This window comes from Chinchilla lanigera, unplaced genomic scaffold, assembly GCF_000276665.1.
Source record: "Chinchilla lanigera isolate Chin_1 unplaced genomic scaffold, ChiLan1.0 scaffold00064, whole genome shotgun sequence".
Taxonomy (NCBI): Eukaryota; Metazoa; Chordata; class Mammalia; order Rodentia; family Chinchillidae; genus Chinchilla; species Chinchilla lanigera.
In genome coordinates this window covers 345,543-368,563 of record NW_004955465.1, presented here as the reverse complement: position 1 = coordinate 368,563, position 23,021 = coordinate 345,543, and the positions used below count along the sequence as shown (strand labels likewise).

At 40.2% G+C, this 23,021-nt stretch overlaps 1 pseudogene; it reads right to left on the bottom strand.

Annotated features, from left to right (window-relative positions):
* Positions 1-9,428: 9,428 nt before the first annotated feature.
* LOC102016361 overlaps positions 9,429-23,021 on the bottom strand; it is a 41,110-nt pseudogene continuing 27,517 nt past the window's right edge.

The window sequence follows — 23,021 nt, the reverse complement described above, 5'->3', positions numbered from 1 at the left end:
TCTGTCTTCCTCTCTCCCTCTGTCTCTCCCTCCCACTCTTCCTCTCTCTCTCCCTCTCCCTGTCTCTCTCTCTTTATCTCTCTCTCCCTCTCCCTCTCCCAGGTGACTGACCACACATGTCCCTGGTGTCTGATCCTTCCCACTGGCCCTGTGAGTCATGGTGCTGTTCTCTCTCCAGCATCTGTGAGTCCCACACTGCTCTTGTTATGTCTTGTGTTTTGTTAAGCTGCCACCTCTGTGTCTCACACTTGAACCTAACTTCTGACAAACACACCTGAACCTAACTTCTTGCCTCTCACAGACTGATCAGACCAGCAATCTTCCAAACAAGTGGATGGTGAAGGCTTAAGTAAAAGAGAAAAATGACACAATTTTAGGGCTCCAGAAAGATCAAAATCCTCTAATAGAATTCAAGATTCTCTGGAGGTTGAGACCAAGAACTTCTCTGGGTGGCCCACATTTATTTGGTTTTCAAACAAAGGAAGGGGATCCTAAGGCAAGCCCGGGAACTGAGTAGGACCGTGGGAGTCAGTTGAAAAATTTCTCTAAGTAGTAAATTTTGCCAATTAAGAGAACTGTCTTGTCTCTAAGGTTGGCAGTTTTATTTCTCTGGAATAGAGGGTGTCAGAGGCCCATGTCCTTGCTTGCCTCAGCTGTGGTGATCCTGACTTCAGAGCATTATGAATATGCTCTTTTCCAACACAGCCAGAGGTCCCTGTGTCCAAAAACTTAACCCTATACAGCCCTGCCTGCAACACCTTCCTAATCAGGGAATGGCTATTTTGGCAGGTTAAAACGGGTCCCAGAGTGTCTATCAGTATAAACAAGTTTCCTGTGATAGATATACATGGTCACAGTTGGATACTTAAGTATTAGGCTGTCTACCAGAGTAAAGAGTATTCTATGAAGGCAAACTAAATATTCATAATCAAATCCAGGGAGCCTCATCAGGGTAGAATTAAGAGTTTCTAACTCCTCTTGTTAAAGGGACCTCAAGACCAAATTAGAAATCAGAAATATAGCAACTTATTAAGCAGCAACCAGAAGCATCCTGATGTTTATATTCCACAGTTTGGAGAAGTTTGGAAAAATATGGAGACAACAGCTAGGCTCTCAGGCTTGTTGGTGCATAGGTAGATGAGATGCCATAAAGGAAGGCAGGTAAACCCTGCTCTCCCTGTCCTATGAGATGATATGAGGAAAAATGAAGAGAAAGGCAGGAGGTGGAGGTTCATTTAGGAATACCCAAAAGGTGTTTATGCAAACACCAAGGGCCAGAGACACCGAGATAGAATACGGCAGCATTGTTAAGGGGATGGAGCGGGATAGAGGGTCTAGTTTATACTTCTGCCTCCCAAGCAGTTCCCATCAGTAGTGAGAGGCTAATATACAGATGGACAATGGCCAGCCCATACTGAAAAACAGAACTGTGATGCACAGCCTACAGCCACCTGCCCAGGAAACCATTCTCTTTATCTATAATAAACAACTCAGGAAGCCAGCCTGCTGTAAGTCAGACTTGCAGGGATCTAAATTTCTGTCTCTAGCAACAATCGAGGAATCTAAACAATAACTTTTGCAACATTAGCACAAAATGGCCCCAATTTGACTGATAACTGACAGCTACACTGATTTTTAATCCTACTTCCAACATTAGACCAACCAGACAAAGCCAAGTATGCCCCTTGCTGTGGTTTGACTATGTCCCAATATTCACGTGTTAGAAACTTAATCCCCAGTGCAATCATGTTTTTAGGTGGTGGTCAGGTCATGGAGGCTCTGTCTTTGTGAATGGATTAATGCATGGGTTTGTTATAAAGATGAGTTTAGCCTTCTCTCATTCTCATCCCTTTTCACCCTCTCACCTTCCTCCATGAGACAATACAGCAAGAAGGCCCTGGCCAGACTTTAATCTTGGACCTCCCAGCCCCCAGAAAGTGGTAAATAAATTCATTGTCTTTATGAATTACTCAGTCTACAGTATTCTGTTATAGCAACAGAAAACAAACTAAGACATGTATAGAATTATTGCTTCTAGTTAGCCATCTCTAGCTTACCCATGCCAACAGTCACTAAACACAGCAGACCCGAAGCCCTCCCCTCTCATTGATTCAGTGTCACTCTTCTATCTACCTTTGAATCTTTGTCAAAAAACAAGTGACAATGGTGTTGACTCCCTCGTTAGAGCAAGCTTAGAATAAAAAGCCATTGCTCTTCTCATTTGGTTGGTCTTTATTTGTTTCTGTAGTAGAGAAGTTTAGAAAGGAGCCAGTTGGTATAACATGGACAATCTAAGCTTGGGAACAGAATGAGTAATATTCAGAATGGCTACTGCTGAGAGGAGTCCAAGTCATCCAGAGACAACTGTCAGCCTTGAGATAATAGAGGATAGAGGAGATAGAATGTGAATAACTGAATCAGGGTTTGCAATGGGATAAATTAATACAGGACACATAATTGATAGGCTATTTTATAATATCCACCCAAAATGTCAAATACAGAAGAATGCAAGAGATCTGTTTTCACACCAGAGACTCAAAGATTACAGCTGAAGGCCTGGATCCCACAGCAGTATCCATATGAGTCTAGCCAAGACACTGGATCCCACAGCAGTATCCTGCACAAGTCCAGCTGGAGGCCTAGAGCCCTTGGCAATGTCTCATGCAAGTCCATATCAAGGATCTGCACTGGGAAGGCCCACAGGCCAGTGGTAGAAGCTAAAAAGGCTGAGGGATCTGCACTGGAACCATGAAGCAATGTTCAAGGAAAGGACCAGAGCTCCCCCAAAGAGAACCGCAGCCATCCCCAGTGACAGCAAAGACCCAAGCTCCTCCAACGATGAGAACAGCTGGAGTTCATATCAGTAAAACCAGTGGAGGCAAGCTTCTCCAGGAAAATCAACACCATGCGATCTTCCCTTCCTGTTCTCCTTTTATGCTGTTGGCAACAACCCTCAGGCAGGCCTTTCCCTCCCAGAACCACACTGACTTGGTTCAGCTGGGTGTTCCCACTTAAACTGACCACTAGTTAATCCACCACACTGAATACTCACTAAAGGAACTGTTTAAATTACTAAATCACTGGCTTTATTGTTATTTCCCACTAATTTCCCCAACCAGAAGAGCAAACAAAATACCAAAACCATGTTTTCTCTGGATATTGAAGTTAAGAAAATTTTGCAACCCTATAAGGACTGAAACTAACATATTTCCCTATTCATGTGCTAAACAATTCTGGGATAAAGCTTGATTTCCTGGTTTTCAGCTGAACAATAAGCCAAAATAGGCTAGTTATTTGCTTCAATAAATATTTGTTCCTGGAAAATTAGCCTGGAATTCCTAAAATAGCTGAATTATCAAGATTAATAGGTCACTCATCAAGGCTCACTTTTGGACCTTCACCTTGCTGTGCCTACCAATCCAGAACTGTTGTGTTATAAATTCTACTCAATCCCAACCTTTTCCCTGCCATGCAAGACGCAGCTATAAGTCACTGGGCCAGCCCTTACTAATCTTCCACTGAATTCTGTCTTCAGAGAGACCAATGGACTCTATAATGCCAGGCAACCTTCTTCCTCATCACAATAAGTCTGAAACATCTGGACCTGCTTAACTAACGTTCGCTTCTGGGAGTCTTTTTGGATACCCCATGGCCAACATCCATTGCATTTTAAATTGTATGGTCTGGCTGTGGAAGGCTGAGGAAAACAGCAGCAGACAACAAATTAGGCACATCCCCATAGGAAATGGATGGTTCTTTTTGAATAAGCATGGCTACAACTCAGGAGACCAAAGGTTAGAAGCAGATCCATAGGAGAAGCAGTAAAGACATATTTTAATAGCAAATACACAGGGTAGTTTCTAAACATGGAGGAGGCCAAGTACACCACTTTTACTTTCAGTCATTCCCTGCACATGCAAAAAAGCAACAATTAAATTTAAGAAGAAAGAGTAGGACAAAATATATCAAATAGCTCCATAAATGTACACACTAATATAATCAGTAGTTGGAAACACTACTAAGGGGCTGTTTTCATATCTTGTATTAAATGGACTCAGTATTTCAAGAAGACAAAAAAGGAAGAAATGAAGAAAAGGAGGAGGAGGAGGGGGAAGTAGTGGAAAAGGAGGAACAGGCCTTGATTTTCCTAAAGCTCTATGAATCCTATAACTTCATGCTCAACTTTTCAGAGCCCACACACAGAAAGACTAAAAGGACAGACCCATGGACTGTGGAAAAGAGCACATGTCCTAAGTTCACAAGCCTACTATGCTTCCTTTGCATACTCCCTCAGCCCAGTTCCTTTCTGTGGCTCCAGGCACTACTTTGGGGCTCCAGCTATTAGAGGGGGGCTCAAAGTCAACCTTCACATTATCCACCTAAGCATTGAGACTGTACCTAAGCAAGAATTAATTCTTCTATTGCCAAAGTCTGTGCTATGATTTACTTATGAAGTGCCCCTTCCTCAAGACTCATGCATGGATGGCTTGATCCTCAGTGCAACACTGTCCGGAGAGGTGCCTGGGTTTGTGAGGGCACTGATCTCATCAGAATTAAGTCATTGATGAGTTCATCACTGAACAGACTGTTAGAAGGTGGGTCCAGTTGAAGCAAGTAGGCCACTAGGAGCATGACTCTGAAGGGTCTCTCTGGTTCCTAACTGCTTCCTCTCTGTGTCTTCCCTTCTCTCTGCTTCCCAGCTGCCTAAGGTGATCCAGTTGTTCCAGTGTGCCATTCCACCATGATGTTCCTGCCCCACCTCAAGCCCACAGCAATAGAACCAGTTGACCCTGAGCTAATACTGGCAGCCAAAATAAATCTTTTCTCCTTAAATTGTGTATGTCAGGTTTTTGTGAGGGTGAGGAAATGCTGAATAATACAGTCCATAAATCTGATCCCTGTCATCCTCAACATCTAAGGCTTAGTTCCCTCCCTGAGGCATCCCAGGAGAACTTTGAATACACCTGCTTCTATAGTTAGATCTCAGATGAGTGTCAGTTGAGTCTCAAAAGCTGTCAGAACTTTTTCTCAGCTCCACCTCAGTTGAGCTGTCATCTTTCAGATGTTAGCTCTGATTGCACCTTCCTGGTTCTTGGGGCTACCACTGGCTCATGTCAGGCCCCTGGAAGACCTTCACCCATACACCAGATGGTGTTTTCTGCTCTGTCTCTACTCCATGCCCATCCACCTGGGAGACCCAGAGCACCCAGACCTTCTAGTGTGACCCGGCAGAGAGATACATGATTGCTTCTCTGGCAAACACCATCCTGGTTCTTTTTTCTCTTTGTAATGCTCTTGACTAGACCAGAGCATTACTTTCTGTTCCCAAACATCTGTTCTCCACAGATGTCTTTGCCTAATTCAGCCTTTAACTCTGTACTTCTCTATATAGCATTGTGGCAAAGCCATCATGTTAAAGCAAAACTGGATAGAAAAAGATTGTGTAACTTGGGAGGGGAGGATTTTTATAAGATAATAAACATTTTATCCACATACATTTAAAAGTAAGCAAATATTTATAAAAAGAAAATGTTGATATTATTTGTGTAGCTCCCTAGAGCTGAAATAGCTTGTGGAAATTATAAGAAGGGAGCTCTTGGTTACATAAAGAAAGCTTTTCAAACAGTAGTCATATTACAATCAACAAATCTACTTGTAAAGTTTCTAGATTTGCCTGCAGGTTGTATAGATGTGTTCTCTTTGTGAAAGTTGATCAAACTTGTGACTTGCGCTATGGGAGAGTCACACATACAGTAGGACAGAAAGTAGGAAAGCAGCTTCCTTACACATTGTGATTCTGTTTTCTGGTTCTTCCCAAGGTAAGGAATTCACATTAACCAGAACCAACCCTCAAGAAACGACAGAAGCAAGAGGGAAAGATGGAGCCCAGGAGCTGACAATCCTAATAATCACACAATCCTGGGTTATCATTGGCTGACAGAAGTGTCTTCCTTTGCTGCTTCTGTGCAACAGAGATGGTTGCAGGCTAAGTGATCAGAAGGGACATTAGAAGAGGAGTTTCAAGGAAGACTTCAAAATTCTGCTCTGGTCTCCCCACACCCACACTGCCTCCAAAGTGCCCTAGAACAGCCATTCACCGTCCCGGCACCACAGAAACTGCTGCAATGGCTCAGTGTGGGTGTCCCATTGTGGAGGACCACCAGGACAACCTTCCTTGAAGGAAGAGCAATTGTCTCCATTTTGCTGAACCTGGCCCTATTTCCAAGTATTGACATGTACAGAGATGGTTAGGACATTTCTTTATTGCCTCAGTTGGCATTAAGCAATGTAAATGGGTCTAGCTGAGGTGCTGATGCCAGGAGCCCCCAAGTAGCATGTGTGAGATAGGCCAAGAGACATCACCCTGTCTGCTGAGAAAGAGCCTTGAGAAAAGAGGCTGTGACCTCTCAGGGCATGAGGGATTTCACATCAAAACTGAGGCACTGACTCCCAAAAATTACATACTGTCCTAACCTTTGATATGTAGATTATTCTTTCTGCATCTCTCTCTCTCTCTCTTCTTCTGCATAATGCAGAGGTGAGTTCAGGCCTCCTACCTAGCCCAGCTCACAGCACTCACATACTTTCTACTTTTCTCTCAGTCACTCATCCCTGAGCCCCTCCCCTCTTCATGAATTAATAAAACCCAGGTTCAGTCCTGGGTCAAGGCCTTTTTATTCCAGCTAGCCATTATGCTGACTGGACTTAGGACCCCCTTGGCTCCCCACAACTACAAATATGCCTTAATGTCTTTATTCTCGCCATGCATTGCATTGGAAGTGGTAGGTTGGAATTAACATTAGAATTCCAATAACTTTTCCATGGAATTATAAACATGGACTCCTCCATACCGCATGCAGCAGGGGAAGGGATTTCTATATCCCATTGTCTGAGGAGTCCAAGGTGCAGCCATGCTGAGAGCACAAAGAAACCCAGATGGGGGACAGCGCTGATGGAAGCAGAAGTTGTCTGGACAACTGCCTGCGGATTCCCTCACTACCCACTGTCCCTCGGGTTGGTGGGCAGCCACCTTGGATGATCCATATGAGGGTTTGGTGAGGGAGATTTGGGTGAGGGAGATTTGGGTGAGGGAGATTTGGGTGAGGGAGATTTGGGTGAGGCTATGGGCTGTGTTCAAGTGTGGCTGAGCTCCCTGCCTAAACTCACCATGGCAGCCTGTGACCTTCTCTCATCTGCAGGACTGGACCAGGGAGCCTGTATTCTCAGGGGCTGCAGCTCACCAGAGCACATCCAGACCCGCAAAATGTACAGTGCACACAACCTGACATAGAAGCATATTCCAGTGCCACTTAATGAGGAGCCTGTGTTCTAAGAAATGCGACGGTAGGCACTTTTATCACTGTGTGAGCATCATAGAGTACACGGCACACTCTAGGTAATGGGGTTAGCCTCTCCACAGGTTCTCTTGATGTCATCAAGAGAACAAGGCTCTCAATGCAGTCACGTGATAAGGTGTGGCATGCTGTCGCAAGGCTCCAGCTGGTGTCATGTGGCACTCTGCCTCACAGTCAACTGTTTTTAATGTGGAAGCAAAAGGAGCATGCACTGAAATAATGCTTCGGTAAAGGCTCAAGCCAGTAACGTAGTATTTACCACTAGGATCAATTGTGATCTGTACATAGCTGTACTGTTAGACCTTTACACAGTTGACAGCCCAGGTGGTTTACACCAGCATTGTCACAAATGCATGAGGAAAGGGTTAGGCTGTGACATCATGATGGCTACAATGTCACTAAGCCATAGGAATTTCTCAGCTCCATTATTAGCTTATGGAACTACCACATTCATAGTCCATTGACCAAAATAGGATTTGGTCCATGACTATGTTAGAAGAGTTAGATTTAAACTGATCCTGATACATGTAAGTGAAGAAGTAATGGAAAGTCTCATTAGCATAAAATATTAGGAAGAAATTGTGAAAGAAGATGAAGTGAGGCCCTAGATATGAAATTCATACCAATTTCAATACATTACTCTTGTAAGTGCTCCATACACGTTACCCATTCGTTTACTCTTGTAGCATGGGATAAGTACTCTTATTAGGCTCATTTTACAGATGAGGAAATTGAGGCAAAAGAAGGATAACGAATTTGGTTGTAACTAGAGACAGATCATGGATTTGAACCCGAATAGACTAATCTCTGAGTGCAGCCCTCAACTACTATCCCTGTTGTCACGCTTGATTCAGATTGGAATACAAGGGGAAAATGTTCGAATGGGGAAGGCTACTAATGGATATATGGGCTGGAAAAGCAAACAGAGGAAGTTTATGGAGAGTATAATGAACATCTAAAGTGACAGAAAACATAAAAGGAAAGCAAAGAAATACAGAGGATAAAGTAGAAAGGTTAGCATTCAGATTATAAGAGACCTGGAAAGAGAGAAAGGCGGGAAAAATAGGAGGTCCTATGACCTTAAACCCAACTGCTTAAGGAATGTCCTCACACCACTCCTGAGCTGACCAGTGGTGGGTCTCAGCCCCTAACATCTCCACCTGTCCTGTTCCTTGGGTAAGGAGCAATTTGCCAAGGAAACCATGAAACCTGAAATCACCCTCCCTCCTGGTTGTCACCGCAGGAGGCCACTTTGTCTAGGTGAATAGTCAATTCCAGGATTGGGAAGCAACAGGGTACAGGAGACTGAGTCACACAAAGGTTTGAGGATCAGGGAGGCAAACTGGACTCCTCTTCAGGATACCGTGGCTGAAGAGAACCGTGGCAGAGGCAAATGGGATTGGAGAGCCTTCTCCTCCCTGTGGGCCAAGGTTGGCCTGCCTCCTGTTTCATAAGCCATCTTTTATTGGAACATGGACATACCACCCAGTTCCCTGCTGTCTAAGCCCGCTCTTGTCCTCCAAGACCAAGTTAAGTTGTAGGGTCAGTGACCAGATGGTCCGGAGTCCCAATTATTTACTATGTGGCTGTTTCCAGAGAAAGTTTGCTGATCTCTGACCTGAATGTATACGTCTCACTCTATACCTGTCAGGACGTTTTCACTTCTGCTTGTCCCTCTATCTCTTCACGCAAAATTCTTCCCCTTCCCATCCCCTGTCCCATTCCCACCCATCCCTGGAATTCCTCACTCCCATGTGGACTCCCAGTGGGATGTTCAGCTTTTGAGTTTGCACCAGAGTAGTCTGAAGACCATGCTGTATCCTCTGTCTTCTCTGAGGTACTGCCTGCCCACCTGGGAAGTCGGGGGGCTCAGCCTCTATCATGTAGTGGTCAGTGTGCAGAAGCCATAGCCCTACACCAGAGAGGAGCTCCTTCTGCAGTAGGCAGCACTCACAGATGCTTAGTGTGCATAGAGACTAGAGAGGGGACATGACCCACTTGCTTGAGAGAAATATAAATAACAGCTGGGGCTGGGAGGGACAGAGAGGGACTCTCCTCTAGATAGCTGATTGTTCACATGGCATTTGTGGCCTTCACCTGCACCTCCATCTGCACATCGGAGATGGCGTGGCTCGGTGAGAAGTGAGCAGGGTGCACTCCTGCAAAGGTCAGCAGCTTGGCTGGAGCGTTCTGCTTTGCTGACACACTTTTGCTCTTCTCCAGTGAGCTGAACACACAAATCACCCAATGCTTATTTGCAAAGTCCATATGTGCGATAAAGGCGAGACAGTTTGACTAGAGGCAGAGGAGCAGGAGAAAAGAGGAGGAAATGTGGGGCCTGGGATGCCCGGCCAGACAGAGCCTTCCTCAAATTAGGTCATTGTTTGTATAAAGAGTTAAAGTTAAACCAAGGACTATTTTCTAAGCCTGCTGACATTGGACATGGCTCCAGGCACCATTCCTGGAATGCGGTGCAGTAAACATCGCAGAGCAGATGACATCACAGCAAGGAAGAAGCCAGGAAATATCACTAGCCATGAACTCTAGGCTCTACAAAACGATGCCAGGAATGGGCAGCATACTTGTTCTCTGGCTCCTTCCTGTAAGTTTTTCTGCTGTTATTTCTGGGGTGGAGGATTGTTCGTTAGTTCATTAGTTGGTTTGTTTTGATACAGGAACTCGTGAAGTCACTAAGTTGCCCAGCTGGAGTTGAACTTGCAGTCCTCCTGGCTCAGCCTCCCAAAGGCACACCAGAATGCCTAGATACCAAGTTTTCCATTCTGAGTCACACATTGCTGTCTACGAGGCAGTCATAGCTCCCAAGAGTTACCATGCATGGGGTTCTTCCTGTGTCTCCATTTGGCCAGCCACTCAAGCTCAATGCTTGTCTCCTCCTTTTCACTTCTGCCCGTGATTCCTCAACATGATACTGTACCACCACTCTGCAGGTGGAAAAAAGGAGGCTCAGAGATGCTTAGGGTGACAGAGCAAGGGAGCTGCTGGGAGCCACTCAAAGTCAGGCATCTTGTGAGCTTTCTCTGACACCACAGTCTCCCCTGTCCTCAGCACTCTGTATGTTTGCCGTGTTAAATGGTAATTATAATGAATGTTAAAGGAGAGAACCCTGTCATCTTGTCCATAGTGTCCAGCATGGAGTTCCAGACAGTGCCTGCTACATAATAGGCACTCAATAAATTCATGATGGGGGAAGGGTTTTATCTCTGCCAATTAGCTGTCTATTGGACTTGTTACCTTTGTAGCCTGAAAGGTCTTTGAAGGACTGGATTATGTTCTTTTTCTTTAATATAGGGCCAAGCCAATAACCTCAGCTTCTGCAGCCGAGGGATTTAAATGGAAATAAAATACTAAGTAGAAGACAAACTCACCCAATCCACCAAGCATCCTTCTTTACATGGCTTCCCTACTGTCAAAATACATCCTTTCATGCTTGGGTATTGTTGACTCCATTGTTGACATCCTGTCTCACTCAGCAGCCCCATCTGGTAGTCAGATTCCTCTTCCCTGTTTGAATTCTATATCTATGTTTTTAAATAAGCCAGAAAACACTCACTCCACCAGCTCCAAATTAGTCCTTCCTTTCATCCCCTTTCCGCTTTGGGCTCGATGCCAGAGCCTCCCTCGTTTAGAATTAGGAAAGAGTGTGAGAGTCATCTGTCTTCACCCAGTTAGCACCTCTCTTCCTTCTGGGACAGTTTCTCCTCGGGTGGCTCCACACACGCGAGGCTTCTCTCCCAGCGATGGGGCAGGGAGGAGGGCGCATGAGCACAGTAGGGAGGGAAGGAGAGGCAGCCTGCTTTGTCACAGGAGGTCCTCTCTCATAGTGATGGAAAAAACTGCTTCCTGGCTGCATGTCCTGGCCACATATCTCATGAAAATCTGTATTTGAAATCTTTCAATAAATAAGAAAACCTGTCTCTTCTTTTCCCTCACCTTTTTAGTTTTTATTTTGTTTTTGTTTTCTTCACCCTGAGTTTCACAAAGATATCTGAAAGTCAGGGTTCCATAAGAGTCACTAGCCAGCAAAATCTTTCCCCAGGGGGCCTTGTTCTAGAAAGTTCTGTCTGCCCTAGGGCCCTCTCCCTCTCCCCAGACCCCTGTGCTGTACTGTGCAGCAATGCCACCCTGTGTGGTTTTCTTATCTCCCTCTTCTCTCTGTCCACACAGAGCCTGGCTTATAGAGAGTCAACAAAATGCTCTTAAACAAGTAAATGAGTGAAACTTTCTTGATATTTAGATGTATTTTTCTTTCCTCAGATTTAAAAAAAAATGACTATCAAACAGAATATCACCAAACCAGAAAGGAGCTCAGGAAAATCTATATGATTATTGAACTGTTTTCCAGAGTTTAAAAATATACTGCCTTTCCATCCTTCCTGTTTCCATTATCTACTGCTCTGTAACCAGCTCCTCCTATTAACTAAGTGTGTGGTGGACAAGGCTCTGTGGGGGGCTCTTGGCAGAAAGTGGGGTAGCTGAGGTTTCTCCCAAGGCTGCCTCTCATGGGGAGTTTGGCTGGGACTGGAGAACTGTGGATGGCCTCTTACTCTCAGTGATCTCTCTATGGGTTGTTCTTAATGTAGTGACCTACACAGATCCCCACATAGCATGTCAGTTGGCTTCCAAGAGGGAGCATTTTCCCGTGAGGAGCCCCACTGTGCAAGTCTTAATAAGTCTCTGTTCCATCACACTTACTGCAATCTCATTGGTTGAAGCAAGTCACATGGCCAGGCAGAGGCACACAAGAATGGAAATTGTCGGCCATATTGGTTATCCTTTCTACCAGTTTCCTGCTCTCATATTCTGCCAATTCCAGTATACCTCGGAGATGGACTCTTTTATATTGAGTTGGTCAATGAAATGCATGGATCACTAACCAGATGCCAAGCGCCCTGAGTGATGAGAAATAGGATCTTTACCTCAAAAACTAAATATTTTATTTAAAAACTTAAAATATGTATCTCTAAAAAGATGGTAAGCCACCCACCAGTGCCATTCTCTGGGTATCATGCAAATGACAGCTGCTAGGCCCAGCAGACCAGGCACAACAAAAACATTTAATATCAGAGTTGATATATGACCCAGCCTGCCACTTCTGTTTCTGTATAGAAAAGTCGGTCATCTATTGATGCCAATTGTAAGAGGACTCCAAAAATTCTGTAAGAAACAAAATGTTGCATGGATAAAACACAGTTAGGTCCTTCATGCAGAGGGCTCTTTACCATGATTAGCACAATTTGCATGGCTGATTTGGTTTCTTTTAGCTTCCTTGTTCGTAATCTCTCACATGAAAGCTATCTAACACTACCCTGTGGGAGGTGAGTGACAGGCAACAGCAATGAAGGCAGCGGTTTTCATAATGTGCTCCCTTAACCAGCAGCAGCTTGGAAGGTAGAAATGCAGACTGCCAGGCCCTGCTTGTACGACCTGAATGAGAAACTCAAGCTGTGGGGCCCTGCAATCTGTATTTTAACAGGTCTCAACAGTGCTGATGCACGCTTACGTCTGAGGACTACTGTTTTCAAGGCCACAATGTTAGGTCGTGTTGTTTTCTGAGATGACTCAGTCAGAGTAGGCACAGGTGGAGGAGCACCAGGTATCTGAAATTCTTGGGAACAGAGGTATTTCAGATTTCACATTTTGGAGTGTTTAAAGATTCATAAGGGATACCTTGGGGATGAAATTTATTTGTATTTAATATACACCTTCTACTCATAGCTAAAAGTAATCTTATACAATATTTTTAGTGCACCTGTATTTCTTTCTCTTTTTTTGAGTACCAAGAATCAAACTCAGGACTTCCCGCTTGGCAGGCAGGCGCTGTGCCTCTGAACTAAATCCTTGGCTCTGCACCTGTACTTTGATTGTGACCCTCGCCTGAAGTCAGGTGTGAGATTTTCCACTTGCGGCATCATGCCAGCACTCAGAGAGTGTCCGATTGGGAGAAATCTCCGATTTTGGATTTTCAGATCAGAAATACTCCACCTGACCAAGGCTGCGATCAGAAGTCTCACATACCTGCCTTCTGATCAATATTGCAACACCTACCTTAACAAGCAACCAGGGATGAAATGTGATACTTTTGCTAACATTTTTCACAGGAAAGAAAATTCCCCAGAGACTATCTATGATGTAGATTTGGTATGTTATTTGCACAAATTTAGATATACTGATCAAAAAGTTCTCTTTGTTCCTTTTCTATAGATGAAGTTGCATACAGTATTCTAGAAGCTGAAGTACAAGTAACCTCTGGGGGAATTTGCAGTATCTGCTTCTACCCTACTTAAAAATTTTTTTCCTACCATATCCTGCGCAAGAATGGCAGATGAAAAATAGGAAAATTGGATCATAAAGAAAGTAATCATAATTCATTGGAAAAGTTCTTCCTCAGACCCAAGATAAATATTATAAAGAATTTCATTTTTCCAGAATTGTCACACCATCTGGCAAAAGAGCTGACCAGTACAATTACTATCTCACTGACCAGTCTCATACCAGTTTTGAAGTAAGAATAGACAATTCAGAATTATGAATTAAAAACTTTACATGCTCATATCTTTGATTTGACAATAGCATATCTAGGAATTTATACCAGTGACATACTAATGTATGCAAAAATAACCATAAAGTATTCAGTTCTTTATAATTTATAACAGGAAAAAACTGGAAACAACCAAATATTCAATAATAGAGGATTAGTTTTAAAATTATGTATGTGCATACATAGAACTGAATAACACAGAGGCTTTAAAATGGCAATCCATAAGGGCTGTAGAGGAAAATCAATGAACATGGGAAGATGTTTATGATATATTATTAACAGAAAGAAACAGGTTTCAAAAATAATATGTATAGTCACCTCACATGCACTAGAATGACCATGAAAAAATGGAAAATAACAAGTATTGATGAGTTTGTGGAGAAATTGAAACTCCTGTGCATTGCTGAAAATGTATAATGGTGCAACTGCTGTGGAAAATAGTATGGCAGGTCCTCTAAAACTTAAACATTGAATTACCATATAATCCAGCAACGCCATTCCTAGGTGTATATCCAGAAGTATTGAGCAGGAATTCAAATATATACTTACACATCAATGTTTATAGCAACATTATTCACAATAGCTGAAAGATGCAAAGGATCCATGTCCTCTAACTAATGATTTGGCAGACATAATGTGCTATATATGTTAAGTGCTATATTATTCAAACATGAAAAAAGAATGAAATTCTGACACATGCTACAATATGGATGAATACTGAAAACATTATGCTGGGTGAAATAGCAAGACACAAAAGGGTAAATAGTGTATGTTTCCCTTTATCTGAGATACCTGAAAGGGGCAAATTTATGGAGATAGGGAGTAGAAGTTACTAGGCCTGGGTGGAGAGAGGATGGGGAGTTGTTGATAGGTACAGAGTTACCATATGGGATGATCGAGTGTTCTGCAAATAGATGGTGATGATGATGATGCAACATTGTGAGTTTACTTCGTGCCCTTGAATAATGCACTTAAAAATGATTAACATGGTAAAATGTGTGTTTAGCATTAAGTGAGATATCATTTATGTATACTTTACCACAATAAAAAGAATTTCCTGTATGATAATGTTATTTTAAATATATACTCACCTGTCGCCTTGGTTTTAAGATCCCATCATTCCTAGGCAACACCATTAGGAAATACATTTGACTCTCCACATCCATGGATTCAACCATGGATTGAAACCTTTCAATAACTTCCAAAACTCAACATGTAAAGACTTTTCTCCCTTGTCATTTTTCCTTAACAACATATTGGAAGAACACGTTAGTGAAATAGCATTTATGTCATATTGAGTATTGTGAGTAATGCAGACATGACTTAAAGTACACAGGAGGATGTGTGCAGGTTAAATGTAAATAAATACTATACCACTGTATGCAAAGGACTCGCACATGCAGGGATTCCTGTTTCTGGGCGGAGGTGGAAGGATCTTGCAACCAATCCCGGTCGATAATAAGGGATGAGTATAACCGTCTTTTCAGATAAAAAGAAATACTACCATATTATATGTACACATGGATTCGATCTGCTTTCAAAACTAGCAAGCTTTGAAATATTTGCATTTTAGAAAATAGGAAATACACACACATATGCAAGAAAGTCTATTTAGAGTAATAGAATTATACGTTTTCTCTATTATCATTATATTTTTCTTTGTATACTTTTAAATTTTTCTACATATGACACTTTTATACTAGGAATTTTTATTAAACTCAAAATATATACGACCTTTCTAGAAGGGCGTTTTGGAAATAAAGAACCTACAACTTAGCCTATCACATACACTCCTACTTTGAAAATAACGTCAAGGAGTTAAAATTAGGATGAAAAGACTTTTCTGCCTTCCTCTGGCTGTGGGCATTTGCCATCACTAAGCTCTTTTTGCTTCATCCCGCTTCTCTGTGCCCAGCGTCCACATCAATATTTACACACTTCATCATTCCTCGGGTTATTTATTTTCCTTGCTCCATTTTGCGCAGTGACTAAGTTTTGCAGTCAGGAAGTTGACAGAATTTGTCATTGATATCAATCTTTATTAAGTTTACTGCTGAGAGCTCAGAAAATGGCGGCTGTGGAACAAGGAAGATGGTGGGCGCCGGAAGCATGCCAGGCGGCAAGAATGGCTGTGTTGCCTTTCCTAAAAAAGGTCATCATGACTCCAAACCTCAAGTTACTGATATTTACACTCCCCTGTAATACTCTATATTCTTTTACACCAAGATAATTTACCTGAAGACACAAGAGATAAAGAAGGGAGATCCGCCTTGTGGAATCTGAGGTGCTGAATGCTAGTGCTTCCTCCTGCTGCCCAGCCAACCTCTAACAAAGAGCAGGATTCTACAAAGAATCCCTTCAGACTGGAGTCCTTTTCTGTGTCTTGTGAAACTGGGGAAACAAAGAAGGCAGAGTGCAGCATGAAATTTATTTGTGCTACACAGTGTGTTCTCAAGGGCTGGAAAAGACCCCTACCTACCTTCTATCTGTGTGATATTTGACAGCTTCCTCTACTTTATGCCTCTACTTCCTCCTTTGCAGTGACATGGGACAAATAACCCTTCCTACCTGATACAGCTGCTTCTTATTAAATGAGATGGGTACACAACTATTATGCATCAAATAAATTATATACTTCAAGAACTTAACTAATACCTAAAGCATGGGATAACACTCAACAAAGATTAGTACTGATATTTTAATTTATAACAGGTTCCCACCAAAAGCCAGAAAACTTGCAGGTGACTATTCTTTAACTTTAACAAAGATTTATGTTAAGGATGGTAGCTCTTTCCCAGCACAGATCTGGCCGAGAAAGTCTTCACACTGTACTTTATTAGTGTGGGTTGACAGCCTCATGCAATAAGGCTAGGCTAAGGAACGCTTGGGAGCAAAATTAATGTGGAAACTTGCCTACAGCACAGCTGAGGGAGATGGATCAGGGCAGCTGCAGCAGGGTCACAAACAGCAATAGGGTTTAAAACTCTCGGCCACTGTCTTAGATTAGCATCCTCGTATATGCAGACGGCTGAAGGGTAAAGAGTTGGGTCACATCAATCCTTTTAACCATTCTGCCATGCATGAAAATTAATTCCATTAGCAAATTAGCTTTTGAACTTGTTTTTACTGAATGAATTTTTACAAAGTGAGCACACCCAAGGACTCATTACCCAGGTAAAAATGGAGGACATTCCCAGCACATCAGAGTGCTCTAATCACTCCTGATCTGCAGGGCCAGCTGTGTTATTAATCACATGAGTTAAACATGTCCGCCTAATTTTGGACTTTATTCTGTTCCAGTGGCCTATTTACCACCATTATTATCCTCTTTAAATTACTGTAGCTCTATTCTACTTCTTCCTACCTGGTACTATATTTTAACTTTATTTTCTATCAGGATTGCCTGGGCCATTTTTTGCCCTTTGGATTTCCATATCAATTTTATAATCAGACTCTAAATCTTGCACCCATTTAAAACCAATTTGCTGGAATTTTGATTGGGGCTCATTAAACATATATATGAATTTAGGGGAGAAAAATAATAACTTTACATATGCTGAGCAATCAGTGTTATATTCAACGCTGTATTTCTCCATTTATTTAGGTCTTCTTTAATTTCCCTTAGTAAAACTTTGTGGAAGAGAGGGGTCTTTGAGAACTAGTTCTAGAAAAAAATATAACATTTAAAAATTTTTTTTGTGGGGCCTGGGGATTTAGCTCAGCAGCACAGCGCCTGTCTGGCAAGCGCAACGTCATGAGTTCAATTCCCGGTACCGGAAAAAAACCAAAATAAATAAATAAATAAATAAATAAATAAAAATAAAAATTTTGCTTTGTAATTGTTTATTCTGATCTAAAAATGCTAAATGATTGTTATATTCTGACCTTATATCCAACAGCATTGTTGAACTTGCTTCCTAAATATCATGTTGTATCAATAGATTCTTCTTTGAGTTTCTGTATATATGAGCATTTTTCTATCTACAATAATAGTCTTTTTAAAAGACTTACGTCTAATCCTTCTTCTTTTTTTTGGTAATGGGAGTCAAACTCACAACCTCATGCTTGCCAGGCAGGCACTGTGCCACTAAGCTATATCCCTGGCCCCTGCAATCCTTCTAATTCTAGTACTTTTCTATTCTTTGAGTAAATGTTCCAGTAAAATATTGAGTAGAAGAATGACAGTAGCTGAAATCCCTGTCTTGGCCCCAGAAGAGGGATAAAAGATTCCAATACTCTACCATTAAGTATGATATTTGTCATTGCTCGTACGTGTGTGTGTGTGTGTGTGTGTGTATACATGTGCCCTTTGTTTTGTTGAATAAATTCTTTCAATTTCAAATTTACTGATAATTTCTATTATGAGTGAGTGTACAATTATATCACATGATGTTAATCCATCTAGGACAACGAAGATATGGTCTTTTACTTTCATCTGTTAATGCATAGAGTTTCACTAACTGATTTTGAAGTCAAACTTGGACATTTTGAATAAAGTCAATGTGATCATGACATTTTAATACACTGAAGGGTTTAATTTACTATTGTTGTCAGGACCTTTTTTTTTTGGTCTGTATTTAGGAGAGGGATTATCCTATAATTTTTCTTATAATATCCTTGTGAATTTTTATATCAAGATTATGGTAGCCTCACAAAATGAGATAGAAAGTGTTTTCTATCAATTCCTTGGAAGACTTGTTATTTATCTCTTGAAAAGACAACCTTGTATTAAGTTATTTGGACCTGTAATTGCCCTTGAAGTGAGAATTTTCATTTTGAACTTGATTTGTTTAATAGAAATAAGATTGTTCATGCTTTTCTATCTCTCTCAGTGCCTATTTTGAGTTATGTTTTGCAAGGAATTGTTCTACTTCTAAATTTGCAAATTTATTGGCCTAGGTTTCTTCATAACTTCTCTTTTATATTTGTGTGTTTGTTTGTTTTATCTTTTTGAGACAGGATCTCTCTATACATTTCAGGCTGGCCTTGAGCTCACTTTGTAGCCCAGGCTGGCCTCAAACTCGCAATGATCCTTCTGCCTCAACCTCCCAAGTGCTGGGATTACAGCTGCGCACCACCACGCCCAGCTTATTTGCACCTTCTTTTCTTCCCTTTGGTCAGGCTTGTTAGGATTTGTCAACTTCATCAATTTAAAATAAAAATTTTTTGCTTTGTTGGTTTTCTATGCTTTCTATTTTCCGTTCAATGATTTCAGCTCTTAACTTTATAGTACTTTTTCAATTTTCTTTGAATTTAATTTCTTATACGTTCTTAAAATGTGTGCTTAAATAACAAATCTCAGCTTTTCTTATTTTCCTATATATGCATTTAAAACTACAGTTCCATCTTAAAATTATTATAGCCATATATCACAAGCTTGTAAATATATAAAATATATGTAATTTTCAATTTTCTTGGATTCAAAATATTTTCTTGTTCCAATATGATTTCTTTTTTGACCCTTTGGTTACATAGAAATTCACTGTTAAATGTTCGAACATCTAAACATTCTCTAGCTATGACTTTGCTTCTTTTTTTAGTTTAGTTCTACTGTGGCCAGGGAATATATATTTTCACTCTCGGAAATGTATGGAGGCTTGCATTGTGGCCCAGTTTTAGTAAAACATTCCTTTAGCACTTAAAAAAAAATCTGTACATTCTGGACTTTAAAGATGTAACTTTTTAATACATGTTAATTACATCAAACTTAGTAAAAGCACAATTCAAATACACATGCCACGTAATAATATGTTTGCTTCAATAAAAGTTTGTTTGCTTCAATAAAATTTTGTTTGCTTCAATAAAAGTTTCATCTCTACAGCATATCTTGCTTTAAAATTTTCTTTTTCATAAATAGTAAATCTTTACAAGTGATAATTCAGGAATTAGATGATATATTTCTTATTTTCAAGCTTTCTATTTTCCTACCTTTAAGTTGTATCTCTAAGCAGCATATAGATATTCTTATTATTGTCTAATAGTCCATCAATTTTTGTTTTAGTTTTAATATTTGGTCTATTTACATTCAAATTATTGATAAATGTAGATAAGATCTATCATGAAATTATTTGTATTTTTATCTTATCTGTTCTTTTCCTCTATTCTCTGTTTTCTGTACTTCTTTTGTGTTTATTGAATATATGGTGATGACTGGCTTCTCAGTTAAACTTTTTATATATATTAGTGGTTGCTTTAGAATATGCAATATGCAATATGCAAATTTAACTTATTAGAGTCAATCTTAACTTGGTACATTTACCATTTCCTGGATTTAGGATGCTTGCTTCACTTTTCTGCCTCTGCTTTCATACTTTTCTTTACCCCTATATATTTTTATATGCAAAATATTTTATGTTTATAAGATTAAGCCTCACAATTATCCTTCTCAGGATCCTTCATCTCTTATCTGCCTTACAATATTTCCTTCTAAAATTATTTTCTTTCCATATGTAGACTGCTTTCAGCATTTTATTTGCATGATTCTATGTAAAATGAATTACCTGAGTTCTTGTTTATCCCAGTTTTTTGTCTTCATTTTGAAGGTGATTGTCTCGGGTATACAATTCCAAGTGGGCAGGTACTTAGTTCTTTTTAATTTATGTTTAACAGTTTCATTATGCTGTTCTTCTGGCTCCTATTTCTATTGTCATAAATATAACATATTTTTCTCATAAATGTAACCTGTTTCTCTTTTCCTGTGGTTGCTTTTAATATTTTTCTTTGTCTTTGATTTCACCCATCCTACCATGTTGTTCAAGTACGGCTTCTTGTTTTCATTTTTGTTTTGTATTTACCCTAGTTTATTTTACATCTATCCTTTTATAAAAATCTCAGCCAAAACGCCTTTAAATGTTCTCCTGGTTGCACACATGTTAAGCTTCATGAAATTGTTCCATAGCTTACCAATCAATGAGTTTTGTCATTTGTTTGGATTATTTTTTCTGTATTTTATTTTGGATATTTTCTATTGCCATGGCTTCAAGTTCATTAATCTTTTTTATTCTGTGACCAATCTGCTACTAATTCCATCTCATATATGACTCTATCTCAGAAATGTTCACTTTCCTCTCTAGAAATTTTGAGTTTTCTAAACTGTCTTTTGAACATATAGAAAATAGTTCTGGTGACTATCATGTTTTAGTCTCTTAATTCTGACATCTGTGCTATTCTGGATTGGTTTTATAATTTTTTTTGTAAAATTTTTTATTTATTTACTTTTATTTTATGAAAAAATAAAAGAAAATTTGGTAATGAAATAAGAGAATAGCAATAGTTATTATGCTGTGTGTTGTTTTCTTCAAAGTAGTTACAAGACATAAACCAAGAAGATTTTCACAAAAAAAGAAAAAAAACAGATAACATAAACTTTCAAGGAACTAAGACAAACTAGTGGTGTATAACTGAAGCAAATTAGCCTATAAATTGAAATATTTTTAAAACAGCAGAATATGTAATTCGGGGAAGTATTTTAATTTCTTCCTATTTCCTATTTATCTCTCTTCTATTTTTCATATATGTATTTTTTTCTCATATAAGAGAAACCATGTGATATTTTAGCTTGGAGTGTCTGATGGAAAATGTGGTATTTTACACAATGGAGTACTATGCTGCCATAAAGAAAGATAAACTTGAGACATTCTTAGGTAAATGGATGCAACTTGAGAACATAATGTTAGCTGGATTGGTTTTTATTCATTGATTATTCCCTTTGTTATGGGTAATCCGATTTTATTATTCTTAGTATGCCTAGAATCTTTGTTTGGATGCTAGACACTGTGAATTTTACTTTGTTGTTCATTGGATATTTTTGTATTTATATAAATATTCTTGAACTTTGCTCTGGGATGCAGTTATTTGAACTTGATCCAATATAATTCTTTTTTTCTTTCTTTTTTTTTTTTTTTTTTTTTTTTTTTTTTTCTCCAGTACTGGGAACCGAACTCACGACCTTGCGCTTGCCAGGCAGGCGCTTTGCCGCTGAGCTAAATCCCCAGCCCCGATCCAATATAATTCTTATCATTTATCAGACAGGTCTATAACCATGCTCTATCTAAAGCTAATTATTCCCCACTACTGAGGCAGAACGCCCCAAATATTCCACCCAAATATCATGAGTTAGAAATTGTTCCAGTCTGGCTGGAGGTAACAGTCACTGCTCCTAGCTTTGCATGTGTGTCAAGCACTGTGCTCTTGTTCTTCTAGATATTATCCTCCTGTTCTTGAGTCTTTTTCTCCTATGTGTGTACTGTTCTATAGTCTTCCATGTAATCATGGTGACCTCTGCAGGTGCCCAGGGCTTCTCTCTGTGCCATCCTAGGAGCTTGGCCATTGTGCTCTCCCCACACTGCCAGGTCCATCTCCTCTGCTCTACCTGGGTTCCTGCTTCCTGCATGAGAGAATGGACAGTCTCTGAGGCACATAGCTGGTGTGTGCAAAGAACACCCCAATGTTTCCTGTCTCTGAGGGACTGTTGCTTTTGCAAACTGTTGTTTTGCATATTTTATAGGTTTTACTGCTGTTTCAGGAAAGGAAATAAGGCCAGGCCCTTTTATTTAGCATGAGCAAAGGCAGAAATTGGTGTGCTGTAGTTTAGCAATTTATTTGACCTTGGAACTCCTTCATGGAGCACAGTTTGGGAAATTCTAGCTTAAAGCATTGAATCCACAAGAATAACAGACTCTGATAGGCACTAAACATTTTATTTTTTAAACTAAGAAGTGAAGTTTGTCTATTAAAATGTACCTCCCTTTGAGAGGCAGACCCTGTAAATTATTAACCACCACTAGCACTGATGGGTTTATCTGAAGATTGGTTTTCTGTGTATGTTCTTGCCTAGCAGAAAACAGAAAGGTTGGAAGAAGTAAAGTTACAGTCATAAAATTAGTTTGTAGGTAAGGAAAAAGTGAAGAGGCAAAGCTTGAGCAGGCCAAATAATCTTTTTCTTTCTTTCTTTCTTTCTTTCTTTCTTTCTTTCTTTCTTTCTTTCTTTCTTTCTTTCTTCTTTCTTTCTTTCTTTCTCTTTCTTTCTTTCTTCTTCCTTCCTTCCTTCCTTCCTTCCTTCCTTCCTTCCTTCCTTCCTTTCTTTCTTTCTTCCTTTCTACCTCTCT